The sequence below is a fragment of the Notothenia rossii genome (assembly GCF_949606895.1).
Source record: "Notothenia rossii genome assembly, chromosome: 10".
NCBI classification, from domain to species: Eukaryota; Metazoa; Chordata; class Actinopteri; order Perciformes; family Nototheniidae; genus Notothenia; species Notothenia rossii.
This window is the reverse complement of record NC_136908.1, coordinates 37,260,456-37,269,566: the sequence shown is the minus strand read 5'-3', so window position 1 is coordinate 37,269,566 and position 9,111 is coordinate 37,260,456.

The following is a 9,111-nucleotide window of genomic DNA, read 5'->3' as shown; positions in this document are numbered from 1 at the left end:
TATGGCTGCGGCTGAAAAGAGAAACCTGAAAGTTAGAAATATGAGTGAAATCACTCAGTGAGGTGTTCTGTCAGAGAGTGGTGTTTAGTTTACAGCAGCCTGCGACGGCCAATAATAGTTTAAATGTCTTCCTTACTGTAAGCAGTTATGATAGAGCTGTTTGTGAAAGGTTATTTGTATTCTTTATTGTTCATATAGAAACCACTGCTTTCTGCTCACTGGTGAGTTGGCCTATGAGTGTTAAGCACATCAGGCTGGCAGCTGTATGGGCATTGCACTATGGTAGTTGTTATCTGCACATTGTTAATCGTGGGCAATGCATCCTTAAATTGTTTAACTGTGAGGTGTTATAGAATTGTACTCTGGAGAGTTTTTTAAGGTCAAAAAGGTAAAAAATAAACAGCATGATGGGATGTGCAGTGCTAGTAGAGAGAACCAAATATGTAAAGCACTTTTTTGTTAATGTATGATTTGCTTAATATAAGGAATAAAACAAAAATCTTCTGTCGTACCATACATATTGAAGTATCATTATTTTGCATCGTGTTGAATCGCATCGTATCACCCCGTATCGCATAATGTTGAATCAAATCGTATCGAACTGTATCGCAACAGGGGTGAATCGTATCGTATCCCATCGCTTGGTGTTTCAAATGTATCGTTAATGTATCGTATCATTGGCAACGTGTCGAGATGCGCATCGCATCGGCCTCAGTGATGGAGATGCACATCCCTACTCCCCATATTAGTATTTCATTTTACTTTCTGTTTCATATTATTCTATTTTAGATGTATATATTTAACTTATTCCTGCATGTTAGTTTTGTACCTACGTTGTTGGACTAGTTTCTTCTTGCACTATTTTATTTCTTCTTGTACTGTTTGTATGCTGCATTGTTGGAGGAGCCTGGGAGTTAAGATTGTCATTGGCAACAACTACGCTGTAAATGTGCATATGACAATAACACCTTTGAATATTGAATGTTTGAAAACAGGAACATGGAATACACACACATACATTATAACATATGAAATTAGGCCAATGTGCAAAACATGCAAAAAAAGGCAACCCTAATCTACCTAAACTGTAAAAAAAAAGTCAAATTGATTGAGTATGTTTATAAATATTTATAAATGTTTACAGCAATCAAACTGATCGCTTCAATATTTGCAAAAGTCAATGGTATCCCCCACACTGGGTTATCATTGGAAAATGGAAGTTTGATAAGTGAACAAAATGTATTTATTTAAGTTTTGGCCTGCAATATAATTAGGACTCATATGTGAGATTGTGCGAGAGCTGTCACTGGCTTTATTTCTAGACTTTGCTATCCATATGTGTAGGTGGGAAAGATGTGCTGAGTCAGGTCACTTGAGAAGACGTGTGTGGGGGCCGGAGTGTCTTCAGTGCGCTCTTTGTGCACCACATAACGCATTGGAGACACAGTCTGGTACTTGCATCTGTTCTGCTATTGTTTACTGCTATTTCATGTTATCTTGGATTTTTTTCATCAGCTGTGGTGCGCTCCACAACTGACCACGAGTGTCAGTACTATACTGTTTCAACCATCTCCTCTGCGCTCCGATGGTGGGGAATGTGATGGCGAGACAGTGCTGATGAAATATTAAGTGGAATTTGATTTGAGATTTGAGTTGGCTTACTTCTTTTACAATTGAAATATGCTTATGGAATTAGTTATGGCTCACAAGCATATGCACAAATAACACTGATGGTTTGAATGTAGGATCTTTAAGAAACGTGTGATATTAACTGAAATTAAATATGTGAGAGGTTATATGTATAATGATGCTTATAACATGTATTTATACAATCTGGCTTCAATTCACCACCTCACCATCTGCATAGACAATTTCCCCTGTCACCATAATCTTCTGTCAATTAAAAAAAATATATAGATTACAACTTTTGCATGGGAAGTGGCATACACCTCTTTCAAGCCCTGTTTTGTGCATACATAACAGTTATAAATGAGACCCCAGCTCTTTAAAATGACTCTCTTTGTTGCTTTGAAATAAACAGGACAAATCAACACCACACATTGTATAACAGATAGTCAAGATATGCATGAGTGACTCGTGCAGATGGTTATTAAATAAATGCAATCTCACCTGCAACCATCAGATTGTAGATGACCTCCACATTTGCGAGGCATGTCTTTGCGTATGTGGTCAGCTGGGCATGCGTGGGCATCAACACCTTTGTTTTAGATGCCACCCTCTTGCTAGGGGGATACACCAACAGCAGCAGGGGCTTCAAGCCAAGGGCATGCAACTTTTCCATCTGGGAAAGTAATTGTTGAGAGGTAGAGAGATCAATTAGATAAATACACAAAACTGTTGTTTACATTTGTTGAATTTATCTGCAAGCTTGCCCAGAAGTAGCATCAAAATAAATAATCTGCACTAATATCCTGGCATCATAATAAAAACAATGATTTGTTCATAATGTTTTGTTGAATACAATTGGGATTTCTAACTTATGAGACATTTCCTAAACTTCCTACACATAATAGTTAATTCTGTTTGAAAATCACTAATCATTAATTATATTCTCATTAAAGGTAGGGTATGTAAGCTTGAGAAACCGGCTCGAGATACACTTTTTGTTATATTCCATGGAATGCTCTTAACATCCCGATAGCTATGAATATCCGAAGTGTTTTGACAAAAAATCCATTAAAAAAAAATTCATCTGTGGAAGCCGTAGTACTGTAAAAGTGCCGTTGGTTTTATATGTGTGTGTGTGTGTGTTTGTGGATATGTGTGTGTTGGTGATATAGAGTTGTAAAGAAGCTGTAAAACAGGAAAAATAAAAACATGATCAAGATTATTTAGAATAACAGTAACATCTGTGCATTACTCTATTATGCAATAATAATTTAGTATAATTTATATATCTTATATCTTCTACTATATATTTTAATTGTACAATGTAACAATCCCAATGTCCCCACTGGCCAGTCAAATCCTCTGGAAAAACTCCAGGTCCACATTTCTGTTCCACTCCATCGCCGATTCCACTATTACAACTCTGTGTTGAAAGCTGTCTTTAAAACACATGGGCAAATACAAGCATTTAAACATATTTGTCTAACAGGCACCTCCAATATCCAACTGTGCCGGGGACAGCTAATGTCATTTAGCTGTATAAACTATAAATGCTATCCAGCTGTATAAACTATAAATGCTATCCAGCTACAAACTTTGACCGGAAAGCCGGAGGCTAGCTGAACGTGGCCGCTGGCTTGCGAGTACTCTATTGTAAAAGCTAAACACACTACAAAACTCAACATAATATCCAGGAATTAAACGCTATAGAGCAGGCCTATTCAACTGGCGGCCCGCGGGCCAGATGCGGCCCAGAACCAACTCCCGAGTGGCCCAGCCTCCCGTAGCCAAATTCCTACACTAGTACAGACCATGAACTTAACACTCCGCGTTGCATATAAACCACCAAACCACAACGCAGCACGTTTTTTGAAAGTGCATCTAGTGGTGCTAGTAACGGTGGTCCTATGATAGCAACTCTAAAACATGTCTCTCTCAACTCTGAAGCGTAAACAGAGACAAAACGGTCATTGATCTTGTGGAGCAGATCCAAGTCAAGCTGGACCTTTTCGCGACCGACTTGAGCACGGGTCGGATGCTGCATTTTCCGACGCTCCCCAAACACATCACATCTCCGGCACAAATCACGGATGTGATGACAGATTTCATTGCGAGGTTGAAAGAGAACTTTGCCGGTCGATTGGATGGAATTGCTCTGCCCACAGAGGTGATGATGGGCTTTGCCAGAGACCCCTTCACTGTTGCAATAGAGGGGGACGTATCAACCAGAGCAAAGGAAGTGGTCACCTCCCCTGCATCGACAAGGGGAAATATACACTGGAACTTATTGACATGCAGCGCACCAACGGGCCAGCGAAGTTTTGGAGTGATGTCAAAAAACCGCAGTTCCCTAACGTTCAGAAAGTAGCGATCTGTGTGCTCAGTATGTTTGGATCAACATACACACGTGAATCAAGCTTTTCACACATGAACTCAATCAAAAGTAGCACTCGCTGCTCCCTGACTGACAGCACTCTTCACCAATGTCTTAGGATTGCATTGACATCCTATGAGCCAAAAATCACTGCTCTTGTTCAAAACTAAAAATGTCTCTTCTCCCATTGAGAAAGTCAGCGATGACAAATCACAAATGAGGTGATAGTAAGCACCTATTTACTATAGTTAGACGTGTAGTGTGGTATTCATTCATATGTTAGTTACCCGTATCCCTTGTTATGGGTTTGTGCACTGAAGGGTTTGACAGTTCTTTCTGTATTCATTTAAATGCACTTTGTAATGTGTCTGGGTCAAATGTGACCAAAACGTATGATTTCTTTGTTATTACTTGAAAAGTGAAAAAATAGTATTGCTACAGTACTACCTTTTTGTGTTGCATTGGAGCTCTTTAGCTGTTTTTTTTGTATGTGAGGACATTTATTAAGACTGCTATTATTTTATTCAGTAAATGCACTTTGTGATGTGCCTGGTTCAAAAGAAATGACCTGAATATTTGACTTCTAAAGCAAACAAATGTAATGCTACATCTGTGCACTTTTTTTTCAGATTCTGTTAAATTAATGCTAATTTGTTGTGTTTTTATGCACTTTTTGACGTACCTTTGTAAGATGAACAATTAATAAAAATTGCATGTTTTTCATCGCAGTAATATGTGTTGGTTTAAAATGTGTCACTATCCGCTTTTTACAGGCCGCTGAATGTCTGGCCCAGCTGAATTTTGTAGTTATAAAATCTGGCCCAATTGAATGTGTAGTTGAATAGCCCTGCTATAGAGACTGTGCTACATTGGAATAAATAAAAGTAATATCATTTCGTGTTTTAAAGAAATAAACTCCCCTTGATTTTAGATACTTACTGTAGTCCGTTGTGAGATGAAATTAATGAAAGTGATGTGATCGTGAGCAACGTCACGTGGCTACGTCACTGCCATCAAGCGCGACATAACGTTGCCGTGGTAACGACGGCATCTTCTTCTGGTTTATCGTTGTTATAAAAAAAAAGATTATTATTACTATTAATGATCAAATATGAATGTAATTGTCTTTTAAATAACGTAAACTAAAGGGAACAATCTAGTTGACACAGCTGAAGCTCTGGCCTTCCTTTAAAAAATAACTAATTTAATAAAAATGCACCGTTTTTTGAGAACAAACATTGGTAAATAATGCACCATAATACATTCTGACGAAAACATTTTTTATTATGAATACAAATAAAATAAAAGAAGCCTCCCGTGAGTTACTACAAGCTATAAAGTAGATTTTTAAAACGTTTTATAGAATAAAAAGCTCACTGCAGGACGTTGTAGAAATGCGTGTGTGCACCACGACAAACGAGCCTCATTCACTTTACATTGGGGTTGTTTGCGTGGTGCCGACACGCAAATATAAAAGATTTCGTGACTCCACCACGCAATTCGGTGTTAAGGAGTCGTGGAGGAGTCACGCATTCTGGTGAGACCAGGTTGGTTTTTCCTGGCCAAGGTCAGGATCCTTGAACACAACACGAGCCTAACGTGTCATTGCGTGGTATATGTCTCGTCTGACAGGGGAGCATGGCAGGGGAGCACCAGAACGTCGCTTCGGCACTTCCAAAAATTGCAGTACCCATAAGGAGCCGTACACATGCCGCAGTTTCTGCGTAGCTGTGTCTTTAGTTGTAAGCCCAGTGGCGATCTGTTCATCTGTCATACTGATCATACAGTCAATAACTTTGTTGTTATTAGCATCTGGTTAGATAGCTATGCTAACGAATATAAGAAGCTTTTTCTCCAACCAGTGAGGTAAAGGCACATCTTTATATGATCATTATAGTTCTAAAAAACAAGAGAATAAAGTAAACAGGTATAAAATACTATATGACAGTAAATAAAAGTTGTTATTAATAAACAAGAATACAGTTTGAAAGGGGAGTGATTTGTAAAATATCCATAAAGAAAAATACATCTCCTTCAAGTTCTGTTTCATATGGATGTTGAGAGATGTATCCATAGATCTCCTAATGTTGCTCTCAAAGTGCACCAGATTGATGCTTTGAACTTCAACATTTAAAAACAAATCCAATATACTTTCTGTTTTGGTGGTCATGCCACAACCGTGCACGTGAATGCATGCACGAGTCATGGTAAAATATCTGGATTAAGAGTTTGCTTTTTCTTTGCACGGCATGAAAGAAAGGCGAAATGAATGGAATGATTTTAGTATTTTTAAGCAGAGGTCAATCATTTGTACGGCCCTCGGAGGATGTTTAAAAAATTGAAATGGCCCTTGAGAGGAAAAAGGTTCCCACCCCCTGGTCTAACAGATCTGGTGGAAGGCTACGTTCGAAACTCTGGGAGGGGGAGGGTAATTGAGGCTCCGCAGCACTACATTGTACGGAATAAAGAGGGTATCGTTTTGAGAAATGTGTCATTCACCAAAAAGTTCAGAGTTGTGTTTGATAAGAGACGTCTGCTAGACGGAGGAAATACTTTGCCTTTTGGGTATTGAGAAATAATAAGAAGAGACAAAATGTTTTCACCCAGCCAAATAGATTTTGAGCCCAGATTATGTGTTCCTTTTTCTTGTTTAGTAGTTGGTCCCAGTGGGTGTGGAAAAACTTTTTTTGTCAAGAATGTATTGCAAAATTGTATTCATGTAATGGATGTACAGCCTCAAAATATTGTGTGGATTTATACTTCTTTCCAGCCAATGTATGCAGAACTGCAGGAAAAGAATAAAAATATGAAATTCATCAAAGGTCTGCCTGAATCATTTGAAGACAAATCTCTATTTCCTCCTGATCAGAGTCATTTGATTATATTGGATGTTATATTTCAGGCCTCCGAGCATCCGGAAGTAGTCAGACTTTTCACCCAATACAGTCATCACAGGAATATGAGTGTTATGATGCTTACACAAAATGTTTTTCATCAGGGGAAAAATAGTCGTACCATTAGTTTGAATACTAATTACATGGTCTTGTTTAAAAAAACCAGAGACAGATTGCAGATGAACATACTTGCTCAGCAGATATACCCTGGCAATAAATCATTTTTCCTACAGAGTTTTGAAGACGCCACCAAAGAACCTCACGGTTATTTAATCGTAGACATGACCCCCAGCTGTCCAGACATATACAGACTTAGATCGGGAGCACTACCTAATCAGTAGTTAGTTGTTTATGTACCAAAAACGAAAACTTGAAACAGTATGTCAGCCCGTTTAAAACGAAACATGCCGATGCTGAAGGCCTTATGTAACGCCAAGCCCTCGAAGCGCAAGGATATTCTCAAGAACTGCTCCACGGATTTTCTTCAATCACTCTGTGAGCTGTCTTTAAATCTTCTAAAGGGTAACATTCCACTATCTGGCGCTCAATATAACAAACTGAAAAAACAAAAGAAGATTATCAAACTCTTGGCCAATAAAAAGGCCAACTTTAAAACTAAATTTAAGGCCTTAAGAAAGCAATCTGGAGGTTTTCTTCTGCCTCTGCTCGGTGCTGTGATTCCCGTTTTAGCGCAGCTTTTCTTTTGACTCATTCGACCATGAGTCAAAAGATGTTTCTGTTATCACCTCATCAGTTTAATCAACTCAATCAGGCGGGTGTAACTAACCCCCATAGTAAGGAAACAATGAGACGCACTGCCGAAGATGCTCTGGATGAAAAAATGAGAGCGGTGTTAAACGAAACAGGACCCATAATGAAAAAATAAGAAAATACAACAGCTTGCTGCAGCGATATCTCACCTTACTCTAACAAGACGGGAAGGAGGAACGACATATTACTTTAACTCTACCTGAAGACACGGGGTTGTGAAGTATTATTTGAGTTATTTGAAATATTAAAGTAACGTGTTATGGCAGGAAAGTTCAATCTGGTATATTCATTTTAATGTCACCTTATATAGAATGTGTGTTAAACTTGTGATTTCTGCATTGAGTGACTTCTGCCTAGCAGATACCAAGAAGAGGCCCCTAGGGTCTCTCTGTTAATTATCAATAGTCCTTGCAATTAACAGGGGAAGTCCCAGATACATTTTCAGATAATGTAGTTAAAGTCTTGTAGAATTAATGTTTATCTCCTACACATCCTGCAGGCCTTGAGACTTGGGTCACCCAGCAGTAAATGAGATAAAGGTCCTTTTGAGCTTATCAATAAAATGTATTAATTCCTAGTAAGCTGACTTTGGGGTGAAGGGAAGTTCATGGAAGCCATTAAGCGATAAGAACAATTAACTTCTGTTAAAGATACATGATACGATGTTTGTGTGTTGAGGATGTTTAGGGGGAATGAGTATGTGTCCTGTCAAAGAGTCCTCTGTCATGACTCCAAATCATTGATTGGGGGATCTGCCTGAGGGCAGAGGGACAGAAACACACACACACACACACACGCGCACAGAAGCAACATGGAATCAACAAACTGACTTACTACCTGGGATCCCGCCCAGAAGGGAAACCGACCAATGGAACACTGCCAACTCACTGTCTAATCCGCTCAGAAGTGAACTCTGTGTATAAATGTTGTGATAATTTTGAAGATCGGCGCTCTTGTTTTTGACTTGCCGTTCCTGAGACGTGTCTCACACGGGGTTAGAACCTGAGCCCGGACTACTCTGCAGAGTGCTTCGTGATTCGGTAATGTATTTTTATTGTTACTTTTTATCATTAAAACAAGATTATTGTTTAACTTGCATTCTGGTGTTTCTTAATCCCTTCCTTTTTACGAATTTACCCAGCTTACCAAACGACACGCGGAGACGAGGTTGGTTTTAAACATCCTCCAAATCTCCAACAAATGGTGACCCGACGTGTCTGAGTGGAGTGTTTTCGGGGAAGAGACCACCAGCAGCAAGCGGACGGAATAGTCCAGGGCTAAACATCTCGGCCTCTTCTGACAACTAAAAACAGAGCTCTGTACAATAGGCTACCAGGTGAGCAGACACGATTTAATTCGAAATCTGTGATTTGACCATATTCCAAATTTTAGGGTTGTCAGACGAAGTTTACAGTGTTTTTATAGTAACAATGCAAATGCGTG